The sequence below is a fragment of the Xylocopa sonorina genome, unplaced genomic scaffold, assembly GCF_050948175.1.
Source record: "Xylocopa sonorina isolate GNS202 unplaced genomic scaffold, iyXylSono1_principal scaffold0326, whole genome shotgun sequence".
NCBI lineage: Eukaryota > Metazoa > Arthropoda > Insecta > Hymenoptera > Apidae > Xylocopa > Xylocopa sonorina.
The window spans coordinates 263,365-276,830 of record NW_027490397.1 but is presented as its reverse complement, the minus strand read 5'-3'; the positions used below and the strand labels follow the sequence as shown (position 1 = coordinate 276,830).

The 13,466-nt window shown below is 53.3% G+C and overlaps 1 non-coding gene across 1 annotated transcript; it reads left to right on the top strand.

Moving 5' to 3' along the window:
• The first annotated feature begins 10,116 nt into the window (after positions 1–10,116).
• Positions 10,117–10,271, top strand: LOC143432471 (5.8S ribosomal RNA). Its single transcript, XR_013103038.1, has one exon. It is a non-coding gene; the product is annotated as a 5.8S ribosomal RNA (ribosomal RNA).
• Positions 10,272–13,466: the final 3,195 nt, after the last annotated feature.

Sequence of the window (13,466 nt, the reverse complement as noted above, 5' to 3'; positions counted from 1 at the left end):
GGATATGAGGATTAGGATAGAGGAAGTGAAGGATGCTGTGAAGAGAATTAACATTAGGAAAGCCCCGGGGCTAGACGGGATACCGGGAAGGATTATTAAGTGGATCGGAACTAGGAAAACCGAAGAACTCAAGGAGGTAATACAAGTGTGTATGGATAGATTAGAGGTCCCGGACCGTTGGAAGATGGCGAAGATAGTATTAATACCGAAGATAGGTACGGATTGGAAGGTGGTAAAGTACAGGGCAATCTCTCTTACAGATATTATGGGCAAAATATGGGAAAAAGTAATAGCAAGGAGAGTTAATGAGTATATAGAGACGGAGGATAAAATGGAAGAGGAGCCATATGGTTTTAGAGAGGGTAGGTCAACAATTGATGCTATTCATAAGGTACAGACTGTGGTTAGGAAAGCCATAGGGGAAAAAAAGAAAATAGTAGGCGTTTTTATGGACGTTAAAAACGCCTTCAATACGGTGAAATGGTCGGCCGTATTGGAAGCCCTAGAAAGGAAGGTGGTCCCACAATATCTTGTGGAGATTATTAGAAGTTACCTTAAAAACAGAGTAGGTATAATAGTCGGTAGGGATGGAATAAGAGAAATTGGACTGACTAGAGGGGTACCCCAAGGTTCGGTATTAGGACCACTATTGTGGAACGTTGTATTCGACGAAGTGATCAAGAAGATGAAGATGTACCAGGGCAAAGTGAATACGATCTGCTATGCGGATGATACAGTGTTTTTAGTGAGTGGCTGCAATATGGAGGAGGTGGTAAAGGATGTAGAAGAGGTCGTGAGGGTGTTTATCTGTGATATAAAGAGGATGGGGCTGGAAGTGGCGGAAGAGAAAACGGAATTAATAATATTTAGAAGTAGAACTATCAAGTTTAAAGAAGTTACTTTTAGAGTTGGTAATTGTGAGGTAAAGAACAAAAGTAGTGTGCAATACTTGGGGGTTACGATTGATGATAGGGTCAGTATGGATGTGCATATGAAGAAAGCTGCAGAAAAAGCTATTACCACGATGAACTCCATAGGACGAATTATGCCCAACGTGAACGGCCCGAAACAAAAGAAGAGGATGGTGCTGGGGACCGTGGCACAGTCCATTGTTCTATATGCTGCACCATGCTGGAATAAGGCAGGAAGGCTAAACATGAGTAAAAGGGTGTTGGAGAGGGTAAGGCGGATATGTGGGATTAGGGTAGCTGCAGCATACAGAACAGTGCCTACCGAAGGGATTGGAGTGCTGGTGGGTATACCATCATTAGATTTAGTGGCAGAATGCAAGACTAGAGTTTTTGAAGAAGTAAAGAAGAGCCTGGGATATGTTGAAAAAGGAAACAAAGTGGTGGAGAAAGTGGTTAAAGGGATTAAAAAAAGAAAGCATAAGAAAATGATGGAAGAATGGAGGGAGAGATGGAAGATAACAGAAGGAAACTCTAATGGTTTGGGTTAGGAGGACGATTATCCCGGACGTAGTAAGATGGACTGAAAGACTACATGGACAGATGGACTACTACCTCACGCAGGTGTTTACGGGCCATAGTGCATTTAATGAGTACTTGTTTAAGTTCAGGAAGAGGAGAAATCCGTAGTATAGATACCGTACCTGTGTGAAAGATGACGTAGAACACTGTGTGTTTGAATGTGTTGGATTTGATTGCCTTAGGGGTGAAGGATGGAGAGGTAAGGATGGGTTAAATATCAGGCCAGAGACGCTCTCAGATGATATGCTCAGTAGTGAGGAAAGGTGGAGCGCCATCACGGATATTATAACTAAGATTATAAAAAGGAAAGAAGAGGATGATAGAGTTATGGGTTTTTAGCCTTTTTTTTTAACGTGGGGAAATCCTCATGGATCCCCCGGAGCTGGGGAACTCCGGGGGTATGCCGGACTCTTGCCGGCTAAAACCTCACGGTGACCTTCCTCGGCGCTGTTGGGAGGGGACCGGGAACTCTGGACGAAGACGTCCGGTCCCCTCCCCCGCCGGGGTCCTCCATGATAACTGGGAGGACCCCCTTCCCGGAAGGGAGTGTGGTCGACGAGACACTCACCCGTCCCAAGAACGAGCGATGGCTGGGTCACGCAGCCACCGCTCCCGCCCCGGGGAACGCGTGCAATGATCGGTACGATCCCCCAATCGTACCGACCGCGCCCCCCGGACGACGCCCGTGCAAAGACGTGGGGCACGACCAAATGGTCCACCCCGCACGGGCGTCGTCGACGCCTCGGGCCAGGCTTAGCCCGGAGTGACTGGGTGCCCCGGGTACGTCAGACCCGATACCACGACCCGACAAATGCCGAGTCGTGGCCCCTGAGGCGATGGGTTTTTAGCCTAGTAATCTCATTAAAATAGAGGGTTATAGTTAATATACATATGTGTAAATCAATCAGAATTATATATATATATTGTATATGTTTAGGTAAACTTAATTGTACAGATAGTTTTATTTATTTACTTATTTATTATTATTTATTAGTTATAATTTACTATTATTTATTATTAGTTATTGAAGAATGTATAAGTGGTCAGCGGAATGTGTGTGTATGGGAAGAGTAAAGGAAATGTGGAATGATGTGAGGAAGGATGAATGAGTGTGACAGGGTCTAATTGAACCTAACACCCCCTGGAAGGTGACTACCCTGCGTTCCCACAGGGAGCGGCGTGCCGACCAGTGGGGTATGGCCATAGTCGGTCCCAAGCCCGGTTGAGAAACATAGAGGCGCCTAACCTAAGCTAATCTTAAAAATTCCCCCCACCGGCCACCCTAGCCGGGTTGCAGGATGCTATGCCGCGAGGTGGATTCCCTGCGCCCGGGCTGAGGAACCCCAACTCATGTGGTAGAGTCGGAAGACGCGTCTTACGACTCTGACACGTCCGTTGGATCAGTGCGATCCAACTTTTCCATCCAGCGGCCGTGTTCCCTATCTAAGAAGCGAGGGAGACCCCCAACAACTGGGGAATATGTAGGCCTCGGGGAGGCCAAGAGGGCCTACATCGAGGCGAAACGTGAGGCCGAGCTGGTGGACTTAGAGTCAGAGATCCATCATGGCTCTGGTGTACCACTTCCACCCAGCAAATCGACCAAGCCGGTGCCGGAAATGGAGGATTTCCTGAAAGAAGCAAAAAATAAGCCCCTAGCAGACCTAGGAGCATGGGCGCTGGAGGAGGCGGACCGGATTGAGTTGGCCGCCGCCAAATCCCGAAATCTTAAAGGGATTATCCAGCGAGATTTACGGATGGGAGCTAGGAGCCTCAGAGCAGCCACCATAGAGCTGGCGCAAAAGGTGGAGCGCCCGGCAGCAACACCGCCGGTTAGCGATATTTATACGCTGAAAGCGCTAGTGGAAGAATTGCAGGCGGAAAACAAGCGCCTGCTACTAAGACTAAGTGCATTGGAGAGACGATCTCCATGCCCGTCAACAGCTATTATGGCGGACTTGGAGAACGAGAGCCGCGCGGAGCCAACACCGGCCCCGACAAGGAAGGATATGAGGAACTCATCCTCAGACAGTGGTGCCCCGGCACAGGAGGCGATAGGACCCGTCACTTTACAGCAGGTGGTGGATATTATCATCAAAATGATGGGGGATTTCCGTAAGGAGATCCTTCAATCGAAGGAGTAAGTTGTCTTGCCCCCGGATGGCAATATAGCGAAGGCCACCGAGGGTAAGATATCAAATAAGACAAAGAAGGAGAAGAGTGCACGCAGTGTGGTACCTTCAAATGCCACGAATGCTAAAGCACCTTCCAAAGCCAAACAAGCCCCATCTGGGGCAGCAAGAAGGCTGCAGATGGCCCGCCAGGCAGTGAAGAGCCAGGCAACAGCCGCACCAGCACCATGCATTTCCGCATCTGGTGCCGCACAGGAAGGCACCTGGGCCCAGGTAGTGGGCAGGACGGCGGCTAGGGCAGGCAAAAAGGCCCAAACCGCCCCTGTCCCACCACCTAAGGCCCAGGTCGCCAAAAAGGATGAGAAGCCGAAGCTTGGGCGGCTGCCACGCACAGCGGCAGTCGCGTTAACCCTTCTGCCTGGGAGCAAAACCACCTACCGGGATGTTATGGTGGCTGCCAGGCAGAGGGTAAAACTCTCTGAGGTTGGGGTGGACTCTGTCCGCCCCAAGAATTCCAGGACCAGCGGTCTCCTGTTGGAGATTGCCGGTCCTGATAAGGAAGCCAAGGCGTTAGCCTTGGCCGAAAAATTGAGTGTGACGTTGGCCGGCGACGGTGTAACTGTGGCCAGGCTGAGTAAAAAGGCTGACCTTCGCGTCCTCGGCTTGGACGACTCGGTCACCTCGTCTGAGGTGGCCGAGGTCATAGCCGGCACGGGAGGGTGTCGGGTAGAAGAGGTGAAGACCGGGTTGATCCGGTCTTCACCAAGAGGGCTCGGCACCCTTTGGGTGCAGTGCCCCCTGGCAGCGGCCAAGAAAGTGGTCGCTGCTGGCCGCATCCGGGTGGGGTGGGCAGATGCCCGCGTAGTGGTGTTGAAACCCCGCACGGAGCAGTGCTACCGCTGCTGGGAGCTGAGTCATGTCCAGCAGCGATGCACTGCGATGGTGGATCGGTCTCACCTATGTTACAGATGCAGTGAGACCGACCACCAGGCGGGCCTCTGTACCGCTTCCGTCTCTGTTTGCCTCATCTGCAAAGAGGCAGAGCGGCCCGCGGATCACAAAACGGGGGGTAAAGCTTGCTCCCCGCCTAAGGCCCGCCGAAGCGGCAAGGGGGCACAGCCGTCGCCGGCTGCGCAGAAGGGCATGAAGGAAAGTGATAAGAGGACCAAGATCCCCAGTGTCCATAAAGTCCATAACGTGGGACGTTCCAGCGGGGGTGGTGCGTCCGCATCATCCTCCACCGTGGGATGTTCCAGACTTGTGGACACTGGGGACGAGGTCGAGCGGGCGGCAAATCCCGCTCAAATGTATGATGTTGGCCGGGGGGACGCCATGGACACGGCCTAATGTTCACGCCTCCTCACGGTCACATCATCCAGACCAATCTCAACCTTGTCATTGCAGCACAGGGCCTAATGGTTCAGGCTCTCTGCGGTGGCATGGTTGAGTTGGTCGTCGCTGCGGAGCCGTGCCGAGTTCTCCAGCGCCCGTCCTGGGCTGGGGACCTGGAGGACTCCGTGGTGGTCGCCCAGTCGGTCCCGTCACGGATCCAGCCGATAGCGCTCGTTGCGCGCGGCCACGGGTTCGTGGCGGTCGACTGGGCCGATTGTCTGATAGTGGGCGTGTACGCGCCACCGAGATGGCCCCTCAGTCGTTTCGACATCTTACTGGACGAGCTGCAGAATATTGTTTCTTCGCACGCAGATCGTCCAGTGTTCGCCCTCGGGGACTTTAATGCTCACGCATCCGCGTGGCAATCCCCGAGGACGGACCAGAGGGGTCACTCGGTATTGGACTGGGCGGCTGGCCTGGGTCTCTGGTTATTAAATCAGGACTCAGCCAGCACGTGCGTACGGTACCAGGACGAAAGCATCGTCGATCTATCTTTCGTCAACGCCCTGGCCGCGCGCCGTGTATCGGTGTGGGCGGTCGACGACGTGCAGACTCTCTCTGATCATGCGTACATACGCATATAGGTCTCCACGCCTCCCCCGACCCGCCCATCAGCACACCACCAGGAGAGGTGGGCCCCTAGGGGCTTGGATGAGGACGCCCTGATGGCGGCCGTTCTCGCAGTGGCCTGGCCGGGCGTTCCGGCTGAGCCAGTGGATGTGAACGCGGAGGCGGATTGGTTCGCGGACATCATGTCATCTGTTTGCGACGTGGGGATGCAACGTGTCCGCTCCAATCCGCCCCGCCGCCCGGTGTACTGGTGGAATGACACTATACAGCGCCTTCACACTGATTGCGGGGTCGCTCGCCGCCAGTACACCCGGGCGAGGCGTCGACACACAACCGACGCGACGAGAACGGCACAGCTGTATAATCATATCGTACGCTTACGAAACAGCTGCAGCTGGTCATCAGGAGTACCAAGGCTCAGGCCTGGGACGGACTTCTCTCGAAGCTCCGTGAAGATCCGTGGGGGCGCCCTAATAAAATTGTCATGGACAAGTTACGTCCATGGGCGTCTCTACTCGCGGAGACGATGGACCCTCCGCTCCTGGAGCTGGTGGTCGGCACCCTGTTCCCTTCTGGGGAGGTGTTGGCCCTCGTTTACACCATCGACCGTGCCTTATGGTCACAGGAGCTGGAGGTGTCCGGGGAGGAGCTGGCCTATGCCGTCAGACGCATGAGCGAGCGTAACATCGCCCCCGGCCCTGATGGCATACCTGGCGGTGCCTGGGTCATGGCACTCAGCGTCCTCGATCCCCGTCTGTACAGGCTGTTTAACGCCTGCCTCCAGACGGGGACGATTCCACTTCGGTGGAAGTGTGAACGGATGGTTCTCCTCAAGAAGGACAACAGGGTCGCGCAGTCGCCCTCCGCCTACAAGCCCATCGTGTTGCTGGACGAGGTCGGTAAGCTCTTTGAGCGCATCGTACAGCGTCGCCTTGTCCAGCACCTGTCTCGTGTAGGACCCAACTTGGCCGAGTGCCAGTTCGGCTTCCGGGAGGGACGGTCGACCATCGACGCGATTTCGCGCGTCAAGTCCCTCTCGGACTCGGCTACGTCCCGGGGGGGAGTTGCTTTGGCAGTATCCTTAGATATTCAGAATGCCTTTAACTCCCTTTCGTGGGTGACCATCCGCGGGGCCCTGGATAGTCACGAGGTGCCCCTTCACCTGCGGATGGTGGTCGGTGATTACCTCCGGGACAGGGCCATCATTTACGGTGGTCGCAATGGGTTTGTCAGGCGTGACATCAGCCGTGGAGTACCCCAGGGGTCCGTCTTAGGCCCTTTATTGTGGAACCTGAGGTACGGACACGGCTCTGCGGGTCTCCCTGTTGGCAGGCGTACACTTAACGTGTTACTCCGACGATACTATGGTGTTAGCCACCGGCAGGGACTTGGGGAGGACCATCTGTCGAGCGGAGGTCGCTGTTGCGTCCATCGCCTCGCGGATTCGGGGCATGGGGTTGGAGTTGTCCCCTCAGAAGACGGAAATAGTCTGTTTCCATCCTCGTAGGAGGGGCACTTCAGCTCCATGTCTGGTGAGGATCGGGTCGTCCGACGTCCGGGTGGTCCAGGATATTAAATATCTTGGTGTCTACCTGGTCGGCTCCTGCAGTTTCGTCCCGCACTTCGCTCGTCTGACCGTCAGATTGGGCCAACTCACGACTCATTTGAGTAGCATGATGCCCAACCTTGGCGGTCCAGACGAGCGGGTGCGCTGCCTCTACTGTGGTGTAATGAGGAGTGTGGCACTGTACGGTACCCCCATTTAAGCCGACGCATTGTCGGCAGCCATTCGCGTCATAAGTGGCTACCGTACAGTGTCCTATGAGGCGGCCACCACCCTGGCGGGTTTGCCACCTTTAGAGTTCCTGGCGCTCGAAGACGCCTACCTTTATGGGCGTCTTCATCCTGAGCGTCAGGACTCCACCCCGCCAGGGGAGACATTAAGTCGGGACGAGCTTAGGCTCCAGGCCCGGCGGTCCACCATGTCAAAGTGGCGAGACGATCTGTCTCGTCACGGAACCCATTGGACCGTCGAGGCGATCCTGCCCATCTTAGATAGATGGGTAGGTCGTAGCAACGAGCGGCTGACGTTCCGCCACCACCGTGGCGCCGCGGAGGACTCGGCGCGGCACACTCTTCAGGAGTGTCCAGCCTGGGGGTGCCGCGTTGGGTGTTAGCGGCGGAGGTGGGTCCGGACCTCTCGTTGGCGAGCATTCTATCGGGGATGCTTGGTCGCGGGAGCGTCTGGCAGGCCATGATCTCCTTTTGCGAGGAGGTCATCGTCGCGAAGGAAGCCGCCGAGCGGGTTAGGGAGCAATCCCTGCCAGCTCGACATCGCCTGCGGGGTCGGCGTCGTAGACGTTTGCCCCGTTCCGCCTCACGGAAGGGGGGGGGGGGGGGTTAGAGTCTTCCACCTTCGGGTGGAGGTCGCTCCCAAGAACCCTTCGGGGGGCGGGACTTCGCCACCATCGCCGCGCCTACGGGCCGTGATGGTAGCCATTACGCCTCAGGGGCCACGATTCGGCATTTGTCGGGCCATGATATCGAGTCTGACGCACCAGGGGCACCTAGTGCGTCCGGGCCACGCCTGGCCCGAGGCATCGACGACGCCCGTGCGGGGTGGACCACTTAGGTCGTGCCCCACATCTTTGCACGGGTGTCGTCCGGGAGGCGCGGTCGGTGCGATTGGGGGATTGTACCAACCATTGCACGCGTCCCCCGGGACGGGAGTGGTGGCTGCGTGATCCAGCCATCGCTCATTCCTCGGACGGGGGAGTATGTCTCTTCGACCACACTCCTCTCCGGGAAGGGGGTCCTCCCAGTCACCATGGAGGATCCCGGCGCGGGAGGGGACCGGACGTCTTCGTCCAGATTTCCCGGTCCCCTCCCAGCAGCGCCGAGGACGGTCACCGTGGGGTTTTAGCCGGTAAGAGTCTGACATACCCCCGCAGTTCTCCAGCTCCGGGAGATCCATGAGGATTTCCCCACGTTAAAAAGAGGCTAGTTTTAGGTTTGGTTTTATTAGATGAGGTTCAAGTTATATTAGGTTCAAGTTATTCTGGGTTCAAGTTATACGGGTATCGAGTTTAAGGTTCATGTTATACGGAGTTTGATTTTAAGGTTCAAATTATACGGGGTTCGATTTTAAGGTTCAAGTTATACAGGATTTGAGTTTAAGTTTCACGTTGTACGGGGTTTGAATTCGTGCTAGGAGCGTGCGTGGTGTCGTCGCGCGTAACCTGTTGAAGATGGTCGATCGTACTGTTCCTTTCGGAGGAGACGATTCGTCGGCAATAGCCTCGGTTGTCGAGAGTCTAAGACACCCAGCGATCGTTGCGAGCTTTCGAATCATTTATGCTCGCTTCGTGTCGTCGGGTGAATATATAGACCGCTTCTCGAGGCTTGTACAACCAGCGAACGTCCCAACGAATTTTTTTTCCATTTACCCGGTCGTTGTTTACGGTACATTAGCGGACCCCTCGAGTTCTCGTAATCGAGAACTCGTCGGGTCCGCTTTTTTATGCCATTTTTTCAAAAAGTAATACGCCGCTGGCACTTTGCCGTTTTTCCACTCGCAGAATTGTTCCGTTGAGCTCAGAGGGGATCCGTTCCGTGCCGTTCACCCATAACCTCGTTGTCGAGAGTCTTGAAACCCGCCGCTGCGAGATCGAACTTTACTTGCTTGCTTTGCGTTGTCGGGAAAAATATAGACCGCTCGAGGCTGTGTGGGGTGAACGGTAGAGTGTCCTAACGAATGTATGAATTTTTTTCGTTTATCTCAGCCTGGTTGGAATCGACACGACTAGATGGTATTGGAATTTTGAAGAGACCGTCGTCGTCGTCGTTTGTTCGGAGGGGACGAATCGTCGCTCGCGCTAAGCCTCATTGTCGAGACTCTGAGAAAAACCTGCCGTTGCGAGATCGAATAATTTTATACTCGCTTCGCGTTGCCGAGGAAAGCTTTTATAGACCGCCTCGAGACTGTGCACGAAGGCGACGAGTGTCCCATCGATGATAACATTATTATGTTCACTCGAATGAGAGCGTCTTGCCGATCTCGAAAGCAATACGCCGCTGGGTGTTTGATTTTTTTCTTCTTAGTTTGACGCGCACGTTTATTCCAGGGGGGACGATTCCGCGTTGCCCGTTGTCCTCGTTGTCGAGAGTCTGTAATCCCGCCGTTGCGAGCTCGAACAATTTATGCTCGCTTCGCTTTGTCGGGAGGAAAAAGACCGCCTCGAGGCTGCTGGTACGCGGAGGAGTCCTAACGAATTTTTGAAAGATTTTTTTTTCTTCATACCTGGACGCGCGTGTGCATTTTTCGTAACTTTGAGGGAGACATTACGCGCCAACCATCGGCGTATGCGTTTCATCCGTAGGACCGATATATCGTGTTGCCTCGACCTCCTTCGAGCGGTGAAAGTCGCCACGGTTCGGCGAAGCCCGCGTCTCTTTCACTGGAGACGATTGGGTATCGACTTGTTCGAACTTTAGTACCAAGAGACTTAAAGATCAATAAAATATACATGTACGATTACCCTGAACGGTGGATCACTTGGCTCGTGGGTCGATGAAGAACGCAGCTAATTGCGCGTCAACGTGTGAACTGCAGGACACATGAACATCGACATTTTGAACACACATTGCGGTCCACGGATACAATTCCTGAACCACGCCTAGCTGAGGGTCGTTCACGTAACCAAAATACTGCTTGCGTTGCGTTTCGTCGAATCTTCTTTCCCCACGGTGCTCGAATCTGCCCGCCGTCGTTCATTCTCGAATTAAATTACGAACGTTTCTGAGTTCGGGCGGCACCGAAAAAGGGAAGAAGAGAAGCGATACGCGACGTACAAGCGATCGTTGGACGTTCGTCCGAGTCGTCTGTGGCCGTGCTGAGGCAATCTGCGATTGGCAACGTGTGTGCGCGTGCGACGTGCGTAATCGTGTTCATGGAACTCGACGGTGTGTCGATCACGAACTCGCGTGAGTTCTTCGTGGCGTCGTAAGTCGTCCATTAAACAGACGATCGCCCACGGAGAACCGCTTCGTGTTTCGATCGCCGATTTTGTTCCGCGTTCCGAATTCGCGCACCCGCCACACGCATCGCCTTCGCCTGCCTTTAGCGCACGATACGAACATGCGCGCGCCCGACATCGCTTAAAATGAATTTTTTTCATGCCGCAAGACCGAGGAAGAATACTCGGTCGAGGGAGAAGAGATATACAAGAGAGAGAGCGACATCGTCGTAACGCGAGGGACGATGATGCGCATCCGATCGTTCGAAGTTCTCCTCGTACAGCCCCAGGGTGTTCGATGAAAATAACCCGTTCTCTCTGTTTTCTCCGCGTGTGTATAACATGTTCCGCGAGGGAAAAAAAAGATCTCTCGCGCGGAATGTCACTCGAACATAGGCCGTCGTTGCGCTGTAATGTCGTAACGTTATTCGTGAGGGCGCTCCAACTCGGCGTGTCCTTCGTTTTGAAGGATCAGGGTAATAAAATCGGGGGAAAAGGAGCCGCTCCGTTTCGATGTCTGCGTGTTACGCGCAGATGTTGGAACCGCTGGAGAGTATAAACGGTGTTGATCGTTCGCAGCTACGATGATAAAGAGGACGGATGTTAAAGAAACGCCAGTAGCTTGGTCGTCTAGCGAGAGTCTCACATTTTTTTTATATTTTTTACGAATCTTATATAAAAGAAATACCGACACACGAAAGACATTGGCGAGGTGCACAAAACGCCTCGACGAGAACAACAACGAAGAGGTGCGTGTAGTTCTCGCCGGTTTCTCGAGCGGTAAATCAAAGGATCGCTGTGTCGGAGATGGACGAAAGTTCTTTTCGTCGTCTGCCGTCCCCGTTCGCCGATGCTCTCTCCTCATCTTGTATATATTATACATACGAATCTCTTTACCTTCTCTCCGTAACCGAGTTCGATGGCACGAATGAATTTCGTGCGTCACGTAGAGACGACTTCAAATTAGGAGAGATTACCCGCTGAATTTAAGCATATTACTAAGCGGAGGAAAAGAAACTAACCAGGATTTCCTTAGTAGCTGCGAGCGAACAGGAATGAGCCCAACACTGAATCCGGCGGTTCCGCCGCTGGGAAATCTAGTGTTCGGGAGGATCCGTTTATCCTGAGACAATGAACCGCGTCCAAGTCCATCTTGGATGGGGCCATTTATCCACAGAGGGTGCCAGGCCCGTACCGACCGGTACGCGTTTCGGGAGGATCTCTCCTTAGAGTCGGGTTGCTTGAGAGTGCAGCCCTAAGTGGGTGGTAAACTCCATCTAAGACTAAATACGACCACGAGACCGATAGCGAACAAGTACCGTGAAGGAAAGTTGAAAAGAACTTTGAAGAGAGAGTTCAAGAGTACGTGAAACCGTTCAGGGGTAAACCTGAGAAACCCAAATGATCAAATGGAGAGATTCATCGACGACGATACTGGCTCCCGATGGCGCGCGATGCCCCGGTGGTACCATCGCGGTTCCACAGCGAGCGGCACGCCGTCGTCGGCGAACGTTCCGGTGATGTAGTCGTGCACTTCTCCCCTAGTAGAACGTCGTGACCCGTTGCGCGTCGGTCTACGGCCCGAGTGGGCGCCTGTGGCGTCGCAATCTTGCGCACGTGGCAGACCCTCGGTCGCCCGGCCGGCTGCGCGACGGTACACGTACGGTATCGGGCCGCAACCAGTCCATTCTCGAATGTACGTGCGTCTAGCCCGCCGCAAGCTCGGTCAAACTACCCGGTGGAACAGACTTTGCGTCGGCGCCGGGCCTGGCCAGCTGTTAGCAGGTGGTTCCTCGACTGCCTTGGTCTCGAGGTTCCTTAAAATGGGGAACAGTCCCCATTCTGGTGACGGGCTACGACTTCTTCCTTCTAGACGAAGTCATCGATGCGAGGGAGGCGCGGATACTCGTAGATGGAAACGAGAAGGCGATGCGTAAAAGTGCGAGTGAGCGCGTGCACTAGCACGCACGCGAACGCTGCTGGTTGCTGGATCTGCAGGCGTGTACGGCAGGTTGCCTGCGTGCAGGGATTGATGCTGGAGGCGGCAAAGAGGCTGATGGGTGGCAGGCGCTACGCCTGACGTCACACTACACTCTAAAAGAATATAAATCCTACACTTCCTTCCTACGAGATAGCGTATCTAAATGTTTACAAATCGATGCAATACAGTACTAATGCTTCATAAAACGTGATATCGCATTTCGTATCAACGGTTCAAAGTAAGTAAGTAGGTTGTAAAGCTCTATGCATCGCATTATGCTTATCTGCTTCTACCCTTCAAAAGAATGTGAACACTACACTCCCTTGCAGAGGGATAGCGCTTTTAGATATCTACTTGTCGAAGCAATAGAGTTCTGTTACTTCATTCAACGCGATGTCGCATCTCATTTCAATGTTTCATGATAGGTTGTAATATTCAATGCAACGCGGTATGTTTATCTGCACCTACACTTCAAAATAATATAGATCCCACACTTCCTTGATACGAGATAGCGTTTCTAAAAGTCTACGTATCGAAGTAATATAGTTCTGATGCTGTATAACTCCAACGTTCCAAAGTAAGTAAGTTATATTCTTCTATGCATAGAGTTATGTCTGCCTGCTTCTACGATTTGAAAGAATGTGAATTCTACAGTTCTATGCAACTAGATGGCGCTTTATAGTGTCTGCGCGTCAAAGCAGTATATTTCTAATGCTCCATGCAATGCAATAGCACATCTCATTTCAGCGTTTCAATGTAAGTAAGATGGAATCCTATATGCATGCACTATGCTTAGATAAGATAATATCAGATATATTATACTTCATTAGAATGTGAAGTCCGCAGTCCATGCAACAGAATTGCGCTTTAATGGGTCTACTTGTCAATG